This window comes from Diachasma alloeum, unplaced genomic scaffold, assembly GCF_001412515.2.
Source record: "Diachasma alloeum isolate Michigan unplaced genomic scaffold, Dall2.0 Dall_scaffold_00206, whole genome shotgun sequence".
Lineage (NCBI taxonomy): Eukaryota > Metazoa > Arthropoda > Insecta > Hymenoptera > Braconidae > Diachasma > Diachasma alloeum.
In genome coordinates, this window is record NW_021680371.1 from 1,535,461 (window position 1) to 1,554,821 (window position 19,361).

General features: G+C 35.1%; 2 protein-coding genes across 4 annotated transcripts in view; one reads left to right on the forward strand and one right to left on the reverse strand.

The window, feature by feature from the left end:
- The window catches only part of LOC107036190 (ion transport peptide-like), a 47,943-nt gene extending 30,952 nt beyond the window's left edge, over window positions 1-16,991 (reverse strand). Inside the window, exon 1 of the mRNA XM_015253966.1 lies at window positions 16,910-16,991. The gene's annotated coding sequence lies outside the window, so the exon portion shown is untranslated. The remainder of the gene's footprint in view (window positions 1-16,909) is intronic.
- The window catches only part of LOC107036189 (peroxisomal leader peptide-processing protease), a 96,110-nt gene that overhangs the window by 37,453 nt on the left and 39,296 nt on the right, over window positions 1-19,361 (forward strand). For 2 of the 3 annotated variants that reach the window (XM_015253961.1, XM_015253960.1), the window contains exon 2: window positions 16,666-16,847. The exons of the other annotated variant lie outside the window; for it this stretch is intronic. The gene's annotated coding sequence lies outside the window, so the exon portion shown is untranslated. The remainder of the gene's footprint in view (window positions 1-16,665; window positions 16,848-19,361) is intronic. 3 annotated transcript variants of the gene reach the window in all.

Below are 19,361 nucleotides of genomic sequence, written 5' to 3' on the forward strand. Positions count from 1 at the left end.
TGGTTTTCAGTTGAAATTGGAATTGTTAATTTACACAATAATAGGATTGCATTGACGATTTTTTCTTAACTCGCAAAAATGTTCAAACAATTTGCTATCGATTGGTGATAAAAATTTTTGGAAATAATGAAATAGGGGGGATAACGCGTTTTTTTAGGGGTGATTTTTCAAAAATTCATTTTAAAAAAAGTAGTAACTAGCAAATGTTTTTTATTAGCTCGCAATTTTCTTCAAAACTACTTCAATGAGGAAAAAAATAAAAATTTGGAATATCTATACATGAGGGGCTAATTGATCGGATCTCGTAATTTTTGTGCGAGCGAGGTGAAATTTCACTGTCTATCCAATGACGGTAGTTGCAGCCTTCAATTTAATCAACTTCTCCAAAAAGACAAATTACTGCTGATAATTATTTCCATAAATTTTTTCTGTTCTTAATTGATGGGCTAACCCATGGTAAAAAGGGAAGTACAAATCACACCCTAGGTGTTTTTTTCCATTAGATCCCGATACCGTGCATAAGAGAAATTAGAAAGTGTCCAATTTTCACAAAAAGAAAAATCCTTGTTGAATTTTTCAATAAACTCTTCATATTCTGAATTTATGACGAAAAGAAAAGACGAATAGATGATCAAATCGTCTTCAAAATCGACTCAAACGGCCGTAAAAAAAAGCCGGGAAATATTTCCATTTTTAATGTTTTCCGGGGTAAAATGGGTAGTTTTTCAATCTTGTACACTATTGCTTGTTTTCTTGATGACATAACCGCAAATCCTTGATCTCATCAATTTAAACAAGAAAAATTATTCTCGAATTGTTTCATAAATTTTTCCCCGTTCATGAATGATGACGAGCAGAAAAAAATTCTCTTCGCTAATTTTCCCGGAGTTTCTTTGTGAAAATCAGACTGAATGATGCAATAGATTCCGAGATATACCTCATAGAGAAAATTCCAAGGCTTGCCGGACTTTTATTTTAAAACGGGGTTTCGGATAAAATGGGTAGATTTTATTCAATGTTGAGTGTCACAATGACATCAACTGAAGCCTTTGATCTCACCAACTCGCACAAGAAAAATTCTCGAATTGTTCTGTAATTTTTTCTGCCTTGTAATTGATGACGAGCAGAAAAATTCTAATGGATAATTTTCTAGGAGTTTCTTTGTGGAAAGTAAATGAGATGATGCAATAGTTTCCGGGATGTGAAAAATCACATTGTGATGAATTGTAAAATTTTTTGTCTGAATTTTGAAAGGAGAAAAAACTTTCAGGAGAGAACCGTTAGAATTACGTAAAAACAACGTTTTGACGCGTAATTATGATACACGATGGCGCTTCTGTAATGCGTTCTCCGAGCAATTTTCATGAAGTGCTACATAAAAATTATGTAGTACTCCATATCGATGCTTTTGTAACACAATAACCTAACGAGCGATTTTTCTTAATTACTGAAAATTTCTACACCGAGAAAAAAACATTTGCTCTGTCGAAAAACTATATGTTCCAAGTAAGAATATTTTATGGAATGGAACGAGTTTACTTGAGGGAAATTAACGATCTCGATAGAAGGAAATTTAATATCTTTCACGAAAATTGAATTTTTGTAGTGATTATCAAAAATATTCCCAGACGAATTCGAACTACAGGAAAAAATATAGCTGTAAATATAACTGAAAAAAATGAGTTCTGTCGAAAAACTATATGCTCCACGTGAGAATATTTGATGGAGTGGAATAGGTTTACTTGCGGGAAATTAACCAATTTGATAGAAGGAAATTTAATATCGTTTCTACAAATTGAATTTTTGTCGTGAGTCTCAAAAAAAATATAATCTACATTGTTGGAAATTTTTTGAAATTTCATGGAAGGTATTATAGTAAATCTCATGAGAGTGATATTAAATCGGATTTAGGGAAAAAATGATCATGAAATTTCAAGTTTTAAGTAGAATTCACGGAAATTCATAAGTTTTCAGGGGGAGTGAGATAGAATTGTCACAACTTGATTGAATTTTCACTGGAACATGAATATTCAGAAACAAAATGACATGAATTTTCAATTTTTCCCGGAATTCTCCTGTTTTTTCTGAATTTTCACAGAATAATTACACTGAAAAATCAAGTACTTTATTGATTTTCAGATAATTTCAACAGAAAATCAATGGAATCTTTGATTTTTTAATGACAAGATTTCCTGAAATTTTAGTGGAACTTGAACACGATAAAAATTTCCGGAATTTGGCACGGAAAATTCAGAGGAAAATTTTTAACAGGGGGCAACATATAATTTTTCGACCGATCTAATTTTTTCTCTCAGCGTGATAATCGCGGCTTATCGGGCCTAGTAAAATAAATCATTTTTTAAACAGTGTCTGCAGAACTGCGAAAATTAAATTCCACTTATATCACATTCTAATATATCACAATTTGCATTGGATTTTACACTTCGTAGGAGTCCCTAAAAATTATAATTATACAATCAAAAAACATAGAAACAAAACTGACCATTTTCCTAGAGCTTTTTCAAGGTACTTCCTCAGTGAGTTATACTCGGTGAAAATTTCTCAATGAACTGAAGACATAAAATTTGGATCATATGTTGTTGAGGACATGTAAAAACGTCTCCCAAAATTTCAAGTATTTATTCCACGCGAATTTTTGAGATATCCATCGTCAAACATTCAATGTTTGTCTTTTTTAAGTTTTTGTCGATGCATATCTCAAAAATTCGCGTGGAAAAAATACTTGAAATTTTGGGAATCGTTTTCACATGTGCTCAACAACATATGATCCAAATTTTAGGTCTTCAGTTCATTGCGAAATTTTCACAACGAATTTTCTTAATAAACGTTAAGAAATAAGTCCGATAGAGAGGAAATAGTGAATGGATCATTTATCATGGTAACTAACGATCTGACGGCCATTGACTGCTATGACAAATGACGACCTAACAGCCACTAGACACGTCAAATTATTAATTTGCAATTTCTTTCCTATTGGGTTTATTTCCCAATTTATTGAAAAGCGCTCTTTGAAAATTTTCAGCTTTTTTTCAACGTTTTTTTGATTGTACAGTCACATTTTTGGAGACTCGAGGGCTATAAAAACAGAATAGCAATTAGAGATCATCTCACATTATCAAAATAAATAAAATAATTAACATTAAAAATTACGTATCTTTTCCATAATTCCGGAGCGAAATGTGGTTGTAGGAAATTTTACAGAACTGTCAGGGAATCTTTCCAGAGCGTTCCGTAATTTTTATCTGAATCTCCTGGTAAAAATTACGATACCGTCACTTAAATTTTCTGAGTCGATTCCGTAATTGGTGAGCGAACTGTGAGTTCCGTAAATTTTACTGAACATTTCTCTCCGTGCGTTCGAAAGATAATCCACCCGGGCCTTAAAGTAGTTCTACCCTTCGGCCGGGCTACGCTGTACTTTTGGATATTTTCAGTTTTTAAATTATTCAACTAAATTCCATGGAAAAAATTTGAAAAAATTCATACCCAGTCAGTATTATCTAAATTAAATTTCGCAAAATATTGATATTTTTTCAAACATTTTCCTCTTATAACTAAATAATAAAACTTGTTTCTAAAACGGTGGATTATTTTTTATGAGGTGTCAAATAATTCTTGATTTTTTCACATCTAATGAAAAAAAAATCAGATTTTAATCTTTGATTACAATGGAAATGTTGATTTTCACATAAGACACTGGGTTAAATCCTGATTTTTAAACATTTCTTCTTTGAAAGACCAAAACGATAATTAAATTGAGAAACAAATTAGAATTCCGAATCTAATCGAGTTGTCTGCAATTTTTCTGCAGTTTTCAATAATCTTTGAATTCACCGTAAGGGTAGAGCACTTTAAATGTTTTTCATGTCCATTCTCAAAACTATTGGGGTAATTTCCATTGAATTTTCCCTCCGTGTAGAAGCACTTAGGGCAAAATGACTCGTCCTTATCCAATCTCGCATGACTCCACTGTTTTTCCAATGACATCACTCACAACCTTCGATCTCATCAAGTTCATTAACTAAAAAAATCCCTCGTGAATTATTCCACAGATTTTTTCCGTTTTCAATTGATGACTAGTGGAACAGTACGATTAGATGATTTTCCAGGAGTTCCTTTGCGAAAAAGGAGATGAAATGATACCGTGACTCAACGTGGAAAAAAAAGATTCAGTGACTCGTGTCGAGAATTAACGGAATCATCAGAATCAATAAAGTGTAATTATCTGAAAGAACCCAAGGTATTTATGAAGAGGGAATAGTAATAATGGAATTGGTTTTAATGAGTCGAAAATATTGAGAATGGAGAATAATGGGAAGTGAATGTATTTACCGCTATGCAAGGATTTGTGGCATTGGCTGGGTAATGCGATTTGATGGGATTTTTTAGTCAGTCGATGGCGATATTTTTCATAATTTTCCAGTCCCCATCGACGGTTGGCTGTGCGTTGGCAATGAGATGGATAAATATGGGGAGAAGACTGGTGAACTGCCACTTTTCTATGTAACAGTGGTCCTACTTCCTATCGTACGATCTAACGGTGGACCCGTTTTCTCAAGCGAATGTCGATAGATATCGAACTTTCCGCAACGATACGCAGCTATATATGGATTAACAATTCAACGTACCTGAACTATTTCATTTGTTTGGGTTAAATTATAGCTTGAGGAACAAAAAATCTGAATATGATATAAAATATTTTCTCGGGTGAATAATATGAAGAATTATTCTCGTGAGAAAATAATTATGAGAAAGGTTGGTACACACTGAGAGAAAAAACTACTTTTAACAAAGAAGATTTACTTGATACAAGAAAATATTTTCTTGTCAATTTTAAAAATCCTAAAATCTCCTGATAAATAATTTTATTCTCAGACTAAGAGAGTTTTTAAGCTTTCTCAAGACTGGAAACGATGTTTTTTCCAAAAAAAATCGTAACGCTAAGTACATGAGTACTTTCCGTTATATCGAGAATTTTTTTCATCAGGACGTTGATTACACAAAATCTTGTTGAAAGAGCGCAACACTTGAGGTCAATTTTTTATACCCTTGAATTTAGTAGCGAAGTGGTCAAACGGCTTAAATCGATTTTGGTTACTGGCCAGTTTTCAATGAATATCTCGAAATCTAAGGAAGATAGCAAAATTTTTCTCACAACCTTTTTAGTAGCATTCAATTCGCTCTACAAAAAAGGTTATTATGAAAATTTCGCTATCTCCCTTAAATTCGGAAATATTTCTGGAAAACTCAACTAAAGACTAAATTGACTTAAACCGTTTGACCAATTCGCTACTGGATTGATAATTAAATTATTCGTTGTGCAATCGAAATAAGAATTCCTCAGTTGGAAATAATGAGTGATCAGATCGGGAATTCAACGTAACTCAACTATTTTATTTGTTTGGGTTAAATTATAGCTTGAGGAAGGAAAAATCTGAATATGATATTGTAAAATATTTTCTTGAAGAATAATACGAAGAATTATTCTCCATCATTATAGTAATTATGAGAAAGGTTGATACACACTGAGAGAAAAAACTACCTTTAACAACGAAGATTTACTTCAAAGAAGATTTTACTATACAAAAAAAATTTTTCTTATCAATTTTAAAAATCGTGAAATCTCCTGATGAATAATTTAGTTCTCAGACTAAGAGAAAAAAATGTTCAAACAGGATGAGATTCTCTTGTCCCGAGAGAATTTGTAAGCTTTCTCGAGACTAGAAATGATGTCCTTCTCATAAATTCATGTAATTTGCGTTATATCCAGGGATGACTATCAATATTACACTTTTTCAATATTAAAATGATTTACGACTCACATTGATAAATGTTTAAATGCACTTATCAAAATTTAAAAATAATATAATATTAATAGTTTAAATTTCTGATTGGTCATGAATCAAATATTTGATAATCCTCTTTTTTTTGTAGGTGTAAAACAGTAATTGTAGCTCCAATGAAATAAATTCTATTCTAATTCCTCTTTTGGAAAACAGAATTTATACATTGATATTCTTGATTCACGAGTATTCTCTCATGAATTAAGAATCTCTTAATTCTTGATTCGAGAATATTCTGTTTTGTGTAGATATGAGTGAAAATTAAGGCTAAAAATACAAATATCTGTGGATTTCCTGATAACGTTCATGAAAATGATTTCATTCTTCTTCTATTTTCTGATTGTGGCTGATATTCCAAATTAAAAATAGAGTGGCAAGTAATAGATTTCCGGGAACGAGAAAATCCTCCCCATGAACGTTTTTCTGATGGATAAGGCCAGGAGAATATATCAGGAAAAACAATTTATGTGACTCTAAAACTGATACACTTCAGAGCAATTTTTACACTAATTATCTCATAAGATATTCAGTCCATCCCAGAAAACAATTTTTGCCAGTGCTATCTAAAATTTGACAGGACACCGGCAATTTGCTGGGATGTAGAAGAATGAATGGTGGGGATGCAGTAAATACCATGTTAAATATTTGTAGTTCCAGAACAAGGTGAAGATAATGTGGAACATAAATTAATACAATCTGGAGTCGAAAATTATTATCTTAGGTAGCGCGTTCACGGTGATCAAAGATCGGCAAAAATTGTTACTAATTAATTTTAAGATGTTTCGTGAGTAGATGACGGGGGGGCGGGCGTGAAANGGGGGGGGGGGTGAAACGGAAGAGGAGTCTTATTGTTCTCGAGCCCTGATCCAATCGCTGAGCACGAAATTTTCAAATTTTCAAGCAACTATTTAAGTACGCATTTGAACATTTTTTAAATATTGATTTTATTTATCAGATTGATTGATTTGTTTCTCATCACCTACGGGTGTCAAATAATTGTTATTGGATGTTATTCTAATTATTGAAATAATATTAAAATGCGTCTCGAGTTGGTAAACCTGTCGAGTATTTTCTCTCTCTCAGTTCCATGGTCCAAGCCATACCTTTCCCATGATGCTCACTGGCATTCGACGCGCCTGCGCTTGAGGGCGTAATTGCCCCGAAACTCATAATTTTCCGAATAATTTGTTCAAATAACTTTCTTATGAAATCTGAAAAAAAATCTGGAACTTATGCGTGTTTTCAAGATAAATTTGATTTATCATCCACTAATTTTTCCTCAATTGTTCATTATTTTTTTTCTTGAGACAGATCTGAAAAAAATGTGCAAAAATTCTCAATGGTGCAGCATACTCAGACATTTCTCCCATGAATTTTCTATTTTTTTTCATTATTCAGACTTTTCACACGAAGCACCTTAGAAGAAGTTTACCATAGATTAATCACAGTTCCTTACTTTTTTATTTCAATTTGAAAATGAGTTTTAATTCTCAATTATAATTAAACAATTAATTTTAAATATCTGAATTTGATTTTTCGATTAATTAAATAATCATCATTCTTGCAATGTTGATTTATAAAATATTTGAAAAATTGAAAATGTTGATTGATAAATAATATAACAAAAATTTTCCTAAAATTTAAAAAATTGTGCAAGACAGGTTTTATGTGATAAAATAATTTTAATTTTCTGTATTACGATTTTTGTCTATCTCTGACCGTCATTTCCGAAAATTGCAATGTTAAAAAATTGGTCATCGTTCGACCGTTTCTGTTCTCATGAAGGATCTCATATTCGTTCGAATGAAAATCGTATTAGAACGTATTGCGGCCGGGAACCACGATCTGCGGAAGGGCATTATGTGACGTCACTGCATGACGTCTCACAAGACGAAGAAACTGTATTTTTCAAATTCGGCTGAACAAATATTCTTTTGTTATTGTTGCACTGCGTAGAACAGCTAACAAGCTTATACTGTTGGCAATTTCCATAGAGAACGTCGAAACGTTTATGAACGTTTTCACGATTTCCATAAGTTCATACATGTGCATAAACCTGTGATGGTGAAAAAACAAAGGAATTTCAAAGTTTCACTAAAAACTTCGTAAATAAACTCACGGGTGACCTTCAAACAATCTCAATTTTATCCGAACTAGAGGTAAACATGTGTTACTTTTAATTCGAATTCCAGTAAGTTCGGTTCAGATTGAAAATAAGAAGAGTTTTGAGGAAACGTTGGTTGTTGACTTCTAAAAGTCTAATATTTAGACTTTTAAAATGATAACCTTGGGGTTCTTCATTCAAGAACATCTGGGCTCTCAAATTGAAATGATTCTCATTCTTGAATTCATGTTTTTTTTCATTCAAAAATTAAAACGCAATTGATACTTGATGAGGGTAACCATCAGGGTAAAGATCATTTCCATTTGTTTTAAACAAGTAACAAAAGGCTGGGGTTTTCTAGGCCCAGAAAATTATCTAGAGGTACGATTGTTTGGGTCAATAGGGCTCGTTTTAATCACTCATAAAATATAAAATATTATTGCTTCCGAATACAATCCTTGGTTTTGACCGATTTTTTAATTTTCTAATTTTGATTGCAAATGGGCTAGAATGTTATAAAACGGGAAGAAATGATGTTTTTGGGGTCATGTCTGTATGTATGTATCCGACTTGGATTTTTCTTGGTGATTAATTTTTAGAAAATATAATTCAGTGTCAACAAAACAACAACATCAGTCAACTGTTTTCCAAATTGAATTGTGATGATTTTCTGAAATCAGATTGAAATTGAAATCAATCAATTGAAATTTTTTCCAGAAAAACAAATTCCATAATTTACCTCCCTGTTAAAATTTATTATTTATTATTTGTTATATTCTATTCTGCAATAATAATTCATGAGTCATTTATTCAAAAGTAAATATTTCACAGGACTATCCCTAAAAAATATTTTTTCCAATAATTTTTTTCTCAAGGAATTTCGGGCGGACACCGTTCCTGAGATATAATAACTTGGTCAAAATTCAAAATTTTTCCTCATTATCTCAAGAATTACTGCACCGATTTCAAAATTTTTTTATCGGCTCCAACCCCTGCTTCACGGAGAGAAATATTCAGTAAAAATTACGGAACTCACAACCCGCTCACCGGTTACGGAATCGACTCAGAAAGTTTAAGTGACGTTATGGTAATTTTTCACAGGAGATTCAGATAAAAATTACCGAACGCTCTGGAAAAATTCCGTGACAGTTCCGTAAAATTTCCTGCAACCACATTTCGCTCCGGAATTACGGAAAAGATACGTAATTTTTATTGAATATTTCTCTCCGTGTTGTTTTCATTCAGTATGACCTCCGTTTGCCCGAAGCACACCAATTTCCCGACTCAAACCTACCATGAATTGATCGAACATGCATGGGATGTTCTCCACTCGAGAAATGATTTCACCCATATCATGTCGCTTTTTCTCTCAACTGCATACAACATGGAAATTGCTCACCTTACGCGCGCCGATGACGTAGTTCCGCTGGGAAACGGGCACAACGTGGTGTAAATACCGTTGAAGGGCCGACAACATGATAGACCGGGGGTATCAAAAGTCACTCCGGAAGTATCCTCGAGCACTTCCGTTTCACCTTCTCGAGCGTGCGATTTTCTCAAATCTCCAGTTCCTCCTTTTCCCTCCTGCTCCAACCAACAACCGATGCTCTCCTCAATACAAGAATAGTTAACCACAATAACCGAATGGTGTAAAAACCGCATGAAAACGAGTCCCAAAACTTTTCCTAACGTTTAACCGATTTCACTCTCGAGACCCACGTAGTAAATCGTCAATTTACCTCGACACATCGCGATCCGCTCCATATCGCAGCCGAGGATCGCCGATTGGACCCGATAAATTCACCCGATCAATCGTCCTCGTACATCGTACCTTGCGACCGGATTAATTACGACTTCCGGCACTTTTGCTCCCGCCTAAGTCACCCGACACCCAAGCGGGATTTCGCACACACGAGTTGTCGCACTAATTTTTATCCACCAGTCGTTCAGATTCACCTCCGACAATAGTCGTTGGTCTTTCAACCGCTGTGATTCGGCAATCGTTGAGGAACAAATCGAAAATAATGGGAATTTTATTTAGCTCCGTGCGTACACACACTCTCGTACCAACGACCCCCAAAGAATCTATCCGTGGCTGGACCTCTATGAGCCTCTCCACTGATGACTTTAATGTCCGTATCCGTGCCAGTCGGCGTTGTGCATCAGTTAGCGCCGTCAGTACGATTTTCTCACGCCGTGATTTCCGTTAGTGCTTTCAACCCAATCATCCGCACACTCACTTATTCAAATATTTATTTAATGACAAATACTATTGCAAGTTTGGCTGCAGCATCGAGGCTATTTTCCATCAGAATTACGACGCAGAATGTTCGGCTGTTTGACTCCTTTACTTTTAGGCTCTAAATCTTCGATTGCTGTTTCATCTTTCTACCTTTGCTCGTCAGAATGTGCGGCAATTTCGACGAGAATTTTTGGCGTCGAAGAGCGTTTGCGAAACTGGTGAGAAGGTCGTTGTGCCGATCTATTCACTCTGGACCTCTTTCATTTGATGACAACGAATAACCGATTAAATTTGCTGACAGTAATGATCTCTCCCCGAATTTTCCTTGTGATGAAGCAACGGAATTCCATAAAAAATGAGGGATTAGAGCGTGTGACACGGGAGGTTACAGATGTAGCGTCGCACAATGCAGACTGTCGGGGCTTGAGAGTTGCGGCAGACAAAACGCCGTAAAACGCGCGCGCCTCTGTACTCTACAGATCGGCTATTCAAGAGAGACAGATCCATTATAAATTGCGAGTGGTGTAGAGAGACGAGCGACACCCACTGTTTTGTACGAAGGGATTTCTACATACGGTATTGGCTTTGAAAGTATTGACCCTTAGCCATGAGCCTCCGCAATTGTTTTTCTCCCAAGAATCCGTATTTTTCGTAAACAAATTTTTTCAGCATTTTCGTTGCGGTATTTTGATCAGATCAGAGGGACAAGTTGGGAGAATGGGTCTCGAAGGTTGATAAAAATATTTAAAATTGTCTCGGGTGTCTATACTTTGTAGTGCGATAAGAGGCACTTAACACGGTTAAGGGACCCTCTGCTGGCTGCTTAAAAAAAAAGCAAGTGTGATTGTGTTAGTTACCCGTTCAACAGTGCATCAGTGATACCGAACTGTACAATGTGTCTGCCAGCAATGCTTTTGTGGCACCGTCCAATTTATCGTTACAAGCCCAATCATATATTTTTTTGAGTCCAAGGTTTTAAGTGGGAGAGAAAGAGAAATATGTGACGCAATTTTTGAGGAAACTCAAATTTAAATTGAAGAATAATCGTTTTGAAAAAAATCGGGTATTTTTAGGGGGGTTGATTAAAAATTGTTGCGAAATACTCGGCGGAATTTGAACTGTGACATTGCGGACAATCCGGTAATGAGAAAATATGATATCGTGGGATGGAGTGACAGATATTGCAAGACGATTGACAGTGCTGTGGAGAGATGAGGGAGGGGATTCGGTGGGGGAGTGAATCAGTTGGACGGTGCGAGGATTGTTGACAATGGCCATATATATCCTTAATTTTATATAATCTTATAAACATTATTAATCTTATTAATCTTATCATTAAGATTAATGCTATATAATCTTAATGTTAATGTCATATCTTTTTGATGCTTCGGTTAATTGGAAATTTAACGAAATTTAGTACTTAATATTCATCTTTTGTAAATTGCATTATTTTTCTTCCCTGAATTGAATTTGATATCACAATCCCAACAATTGTTACTAAATTGTCCATGAAATTTCAATTTTTTCCTAACGGTGTAGGTGATTGGAGTTTCGAATTTCATAATCTATCATCATTTAAAGAGAATGAAATTCAAAAAATGCCGGTCAATCGAAAATTGAACGCCAGACGACATTTACCGATAATTGGTGATTGTGCCCATGAGCATAAGGAGATTCACCGCGGACGGATATCCTTTAGTGTTTCACCGTGGTATGAAAACCGAACGGAGAAGGTGGGCTATAAATAACGCAGCAACCACCCTGAGGACGGAAAGTAGCTTGCCTTCAGAGTTCCGTAACGAATTCTCGCGATTGCTCTTGCTCTTTGTAATACCTGCATTACAGCCGCATATGCTTCAACACCGTCGAATATCAAATCGCTGTACCAATCTTAATCTATTCATTGATAGCGTTCATGTTACCAGTAACAACATTGATGACTTTATACAAAGTTGCCAACTTTCAAAAAATAGAGAAAAATTAAACTGCACGGAGAAAAATCTGTTGAGTATTATTCGTGAATTTTAATTACAAGATCTATGCGCGCGATATCGCGCGCGCTGATCTGTTCATTTTTGTTGAAATGAAGAAATGGAATTCATTGAATTTCATTTTCTCATGAATACCTTATAAATATTGATAATGAATCAAAGAGAATTCGACTAATGATTGAAGTGAATAGCGAAGTAGAGTAAAGGAATCTATGAAGAATTTTTCATTTTCAATTAATTATTTTCAATTTTTTTAAATAATCGATCTCCATAAAAGGACAGAATTTATTAATTTCACCGATGATATATATACATGTCAAATATATATATTATATATATATGACGTGAATAAAAAAATTTACCACTGAATAATTTGAAAATGCCGCGTATTTTTTTTTGTGAATAACTTCGTGTCACATATTGACCAATCAGAATTAAGGATTAGTGGCCAGGCAGTTTCGAGATATTTCGATATAAAACAACTTCACGTTTCTTTCATCTTTAGTAAATAGGATTTCTTTAATCACATACACTGTTAAAAAATTTTCACTGAAGTTTCCAGGCTTTAGTCTTTAGTCTTGAAATATGAAACAAGTGACGGTTTCATTGAAATTTCAGGGAATTTTACCATTGAAAATTCGTGATTTTCGTGGAAAACTCATGGAAATTTTAAATTTCCGTTAAATTATTCCATGAAAATTAATGGAAATTGGGAAAATTCAAACAAAAATGTCCCTGAATTTTCAATTTTTTGAAATTTCACAGTAATTTCTTATTGAATTATCATGTTTACATTGAAAATTCATGGAAATTTCGGAATCTTCATGGTTCTTCCACTGAAAAATCAGGAATTATCAGGGAAACTTGAAGTTTTATAGACTTTTTTCCATTGAATTGAATTCAGTGTCATTTTCTGGAAAAATCAGTTAACTTTTTACCAGTGTAGACAGAAGGGTGAAGAAATTCCTCAGATGTATGCTAAACGTCCGGTGAAATGCGTTTTCAGACAGTTTTCAAGGAATTTATGGCGGGGTGACCATGCAGGAGGTGCGACGAAGGGGGATATATTATTCTCTCGCAAAAAATCAATCGTTGAACAAAAAATGATATTTCAATTACAAATTTTCAATCTATTTCCACCATTTTTCTGTTCGAAATATTTTTTTTTTATAACTTTTATATTTTTCCCCGCGTATTTCAAGTTTTTTTTTATTCTTCTGGCTTGTCTTTTGGATAATTAGGAAATAATATGAATACGCGGAGAGAAAAATTCAATAAAAATTGCCAGAAACCAAATGTAAACATTACGTTTCGAAACGTAATCCGCGAGCGAAGTAAAATTCAATAAAAAGTGTGAGTCGGAACTGAAATTGTACGAATCACCACGTAAATTCTACGATTTGTTCCGTAAAAATTAACCACCCGTCTGATGACTCACCGCTGTGGGGATAACAAGTCATTCCGTAATTTTCCCGACCGATTGAGAAATTTTACGGAACGGAACGTAGAAATCACTCAGCAGTTTCATAAAAATTGTTGAACGTTCAAGAATTTTTGATTATAGAGGCATAATACACTGAGAAAAAAAATTACTTTTGCCAAGTAAATTTGCTAACTACAAGAAAATCCACACATTTCAAATGCAAATATTTGTATACATTTACATGTGGCAAGTAAATTTACTTGGCAGAAGTAATTTTTTTTCTGAGTGTAAGTTGGGAAGTTTCTGTAAGATTTTACTTCTTCGGGAAAAATTACGTGACAATTTCGTACTTTGTTCAGTGATGAACTTGAAAATTCTCTGAACGTTTCAGATTTCTTCTCTTCCATTCCTGTAAAAAGTGCCGGAAAACGGTTCCCCATTGCGGATTACGTGAATTGTTCCGTAATTTTTACTGAGCATTTCTCTCCGAGTATCACTTTAGTCCTCTTTTGAGAAAATTTATAAAAAAATTCCCAGAGTTTTGCACGTACATACGGACGCACACACAGACATTCTCTAAAACCATCATATCTCGACGTTTCATGACATTCCAAATCACTTCCAAGCAAAATTAGAGAATCAAAAAGCCAACCGATTACAAAGCTTCATTTGTAAACGTATGGAAAAGGCGAAACTCCTGGGTCACGAGTGCGCACTGATTTGTGGCCAGGTTTATTTGCAGTTCCACGTGGCACCTGCACGTGACAATCATTGATGTCCTTTTTGAGAAAATTAACATTCACATTACCTGTACGTGACCTTTTAGGACGAATTAATAATGACGTTTTTCTCAATGAAGATTGACGATTGAAAATTGTTAGTTCCGACCTGCTAAATGAATTCATACCAGTTTAATCTGGATGCAATTCAATTCCTTTTTCGTATATCTGATTCAAGATTATTTTTCCAGTTGTGAAAGCATAATACCAGCGAAATGATAACTAAGCGGCACCAGTTGTTTATCAACCTCAGTTTACTCGATGTTTCGCTGATTGAACTTAAATAATTTATCGCTTGAGTTTCTTTCCCCTATTCGACAGTAATGAATGTTCCACAAGTGAAACGCGTCAATGATGAGACATTCTGCGACCGCCGGCCCAATTGTTCTCTTCTCAACTGCCTCCTCTTCATTTTCTTCACTCTGCCGATTTTTTTTTCCTCTCGCTGTGTACCCGATCGATGACGTTTTGATTAATAACGGGCTTGAATGGTGTAATTGAAACGATATGAGAGGGAGACGCTGAGATAATAGATGTCGGAAGACACGGAAATAAACATAATAGACGTCAGAGACGAAAAAACATTCACTGATTTTAATGAGTTCAAGTACGTTTGATCAAAGTCGGAGAACCGACGAGTCTTTCTTAGAAAACGATAGAGTTTGACGAAATGTTCATTCCTCGAATATTCTATTTTACGAAACTGCGGGCTTGAAATACATTCTGCCGAGTAATGATGACGACTTTTGAAAAATTAAAAATTGCGTGCAATTGATTGGGGCTGAATTATTTGAGTAGTAGAGTCAGAATCATAACTGCGACAGGAGGAAAAAAATCAGTTGTTAGGGATAGATTTGTCATTTTTTGGGGTACTTGACACTGACTAGAATTACTCCTATACTGTTGAAGAAACTTGACTGAATTTTCCGAAAAAGGACTTTGCATTCGATTTAAGAGAAAAAAGTCAATGGAATTTCAAGTTTCTCTGGAAATTCAAGCAAAGATTTTCATGTTCATTGAAACCGAGATCAGCTCTCCAAAGTTTTGTCTCGTAAAGTGTCTCGCGGCATCACTAATTATTCCTGAAATTGGTTACCGATTTTAAATGTAAAAAATTATTTATAACTGAATATTAGAAATTTGGGTATGCCTGATCGCTACCCAAGATTCGGAATTAAAATGTGGTTCCAAATAACTGGAAGATCCGTTAATTCATTTTTGATTGAAAAAGAATAGTAGATTAAGGGGTTTAGTGCATTCAAAAAATCATCACATATAGTTTACATTCATACTAGTCTTCAGATTATGTATTATTTTTTATTTTATTTTTTATTTTTTATACTCTTCTAGATTCTGTTTTTAATTGATTAATGATAAAAGGTGATGTATTGATGGGTTCACCACATAACCCCAGGGGCTCATGGAAAAGTTATTATTATTATTATTATTATTATTATTATTATTATTTTCTTTTTGGAATAAAATATATTATATAGGAAATTTTTTCTCTGTGTAGGAATTACAAGTTTCCTGTTAATTTTTTAAGGTTATTTTTACTCAAAATTAGCAACAAAATCACGGGTTTCTAGAATTCCCTCACTCTTTTAACTAGAACTTTTTGTTTTCTCTTTGAAGATTGCGGGAAAACTTTTGTTTTGATTAAAAAATAATATCACTGTGCACATTTCAGCTACATTTGATGTAGGCTGATCCTTCAAAATCATCAGTTATGACAGTTGAAATTACAGAATATAACGGAGACTTATACTTTTTGAAATTGATATTCAAAATTGAATTTTGTAAATGAAATGTAGAAACGTGACGAAAAAACATTAAAAAACTTGTGATTAATCTGGCAATAATCGATCTATGCAGTATTAAATGAATACCGTGAAGGACGAAGAAGAAATTCGACAAAATTATTACACATAAAAATACTGAATGAGGAATGAATTTTCTTCAGTTCGGATAATGCTAATAATTATTCAAAAACGAATTCCCAAATGTTCGATGAAAGTTCGTCATCTATCAATAAAGAATATCAAATACGTCATGACAATCCGCACAGCATCCCTGACATTGTGAAAAATACCCGTTTGCAGAGTCACGATGACGACATTTGAAAATTAAAAAATTGTACCCAACAGATTAGAACAAAACAAGTTGAATCATTTGAGAAACCAACGTCAGTGATGTTTTCCGGTGTTCCAAGAAGCAATAATAAAAAAACTCTAAATTGTTTTGTATGTCTTTATTCAACAGTTGATGCGAAAGCTGGTGTAGCGTGAAATGCAGTCAATTGACACGAATTAAGACGCAATTAAACGGCTTCGCGCAGACAGCTGGACGCTTTTCCAAGTTCTTTTTCAAAGGACGCGGGGAAAGGAAGAAATTCAAGGGAAAGAAATTCACTAATGACGAATTGAACATCAACGGAGAGTCATGTGAGTGTCACTTTTTCATTTTTAATCACAGAATTGTTATTAAAAAAATGGCATTCACTCACCTCAATTCCACTTATTCTTGTATTCACGAGTACACCTGTTGATCAAACACGGGACAACACACTCCTAGGCGTTCGAATGGGGTTGTGACGAGGGCGTCGCGACGTCCCGTGCCTAATATACCATCAGCAGACTCGTCACCCTCTCTTTTTTTCTCTCTCTCTACTTTTTTTTTATTTCTTTCTGCTCCTGCTGGTCTTCCCTTTCCAACTATCCACAAATACAGTTGTATCGGGCATATATCCACGCATGTGAAGAACGACCCCACCTTCCCAATCCAACGACCCAATTGTAACGGTGGCTCCGTTCATGAGTGTCGCCACAAATGGACTCTGCAATCTTCCTAATAACATGTGTCGTTTGTTCTTATGTTTCTTATTTTCTTGGTTTATGCCATCCTCGGCTTCTTCATCTTGGGAGCACAAGGGGTGGCCTGCACGCGCGTCAGCCCCAGGAGAAATTTAATGTCGCGTAGATCTCGTGATGGTGCTGGCGCGCGACGTGCAGTGTTTTAGGTACACTGATAGAATTATTCATTTATTCCAAACGAGATTCATTGACCATTAACGAATGGTAGAGTTGAATATGACCAAATGAATATCCCCTAATAGTTAACGAATGGTTCACTTGAATGGCGAAAGTCAAGTCAAACAAGGCTTCTCAAAATATACATTCGTTAACAATAACTAATCGGTACCTCCAACCAAAATCCATTCATTAACAATAACTAATCCGTTCTATCAGTGTACAGGCAGTTTGGCTCAATGTCGCAAAATTTTGGTCAGTTTCTACTAGGGAGCCGGTGTTCACTGTTGAATAATTTTGGCTGAATTCGAATTAAGGGGAAGAAGTCAATGGAATTTCAAGCTTCTCTGAAAATTAGAGTAAAGTCACCTTTTTTAGCGGCAGAAACACGGAAATTCTACAATTTCCATGAAGTTTCAAGTGGGAATGAGTATTCAGCACCAAATTTCCTTGAATTTTCACGAAATTCTTGTACAATTCGTGGAATTCCAGGATTTTTTTAAGGAATTACCTGAAAATTCAAAGGAATTTTGAATTCAAGGAGAGATTTATCTGCATTTTCATTAATTTTCCCGGAGTAATTAAACTTGAATTTACAGTTCCCAAGGATTTTCCATTAAATTCCATGGAATTTCGGGCGCTCAGAGGGGAAAATCTTTTTTTTTTATCGTTATTTTACACCGCTTCGACCCGGTTAGAGTAGGGGAGGGTGTGCCTGTACCGCTCAGCGGGTAATACCGCTCACCCGATTTTCTCCACAACCAGCAACTTGAAAATTTCTTTCTGTTCCTGATCATGAAGAATTTGATGATAGGATGTGATTGTCGGAAAAATTTCACTTTATCTACCACTTTAAATATGAAAAAACACGTAACGAAGTTTTGAGGTGTTTACAGTGCAAAATTTGTGGACTTTTAATTAAGGTTTTTGATAGTTTCAAACGCTGAATTCTCATATTAAACTGTGGTTATTCGATTCGTGGTACTTTCACGCGTAATTTGAGATCAATTCGAACTCAAAACTTCACTCATGTCAATAATTATTAACAATTTTGTTGACGCCGAGCGGAGCTGGTAATACTGCTCATAGGATCGGCCACGTAGTTGCTCGACAGCACTCGAGTACAGGTTAGGTTGCGGCGCGAGCGATCTGCGATGATGATCAAGACTTTAAATGGTTAGATCGCATCATTCTACCCGGTCGGGATTTGAACTCGGAACCTTTCGCATGTGAGGCAATGAACTTACCCACTGCGCCAAGCCAGCGGGGTATTCTCATAAGTTATTGAGTGTTTCTATCCTTGTATGTTCCTGATGAAGGCAACAATAATTGTTTGAATCAAATAAGAAATTATTTCACGGAATGTCCATTTTTAGAGTTGAATATCGCAGATACTACCCGAGTCGAGGATTTGGTTCTGATTGGACGTACACAGGTCTTTCAAGATCTCTCCAGACCTAGATGGACCTGGTAAGTCCTAATCAGTTCTGCGACGTACTTTTCCAGAGACCTTTCGAATCCTCAGTTCTTTTCGGTCCTGAGAAGTCCTCCTCGATGCTACCGAGAACGCGTGATTTTACGAGCGGGTGAAGGGGAAGGCATGTATGCGGAGGGTTGAAATTTGTAGCCAACGAGGAGACAGGGTTGCAGAATATATTTTGGCCACCATCATCTCCCCGTTTGCAGGTGGTGTTTAAATAAAAAATAGTGAACGTTGATTCTGTATTTATTGACCCCCTGATGCCAATGAAACCCTCGGAGGTGACAGAAAAGGGGAAAAAATTTTTTTCATTTTCCCGTGGGTGAAAGTCGATTTTCGCCAAAATTGAATTTTTTCGCCGAGTGAAAGTTGATTCTGTATTTTCTAATTATTCTGATGCCAATGAAACCACCGAAGGCGCGACAAAAGTCGAAATAAAATTTTTTTTT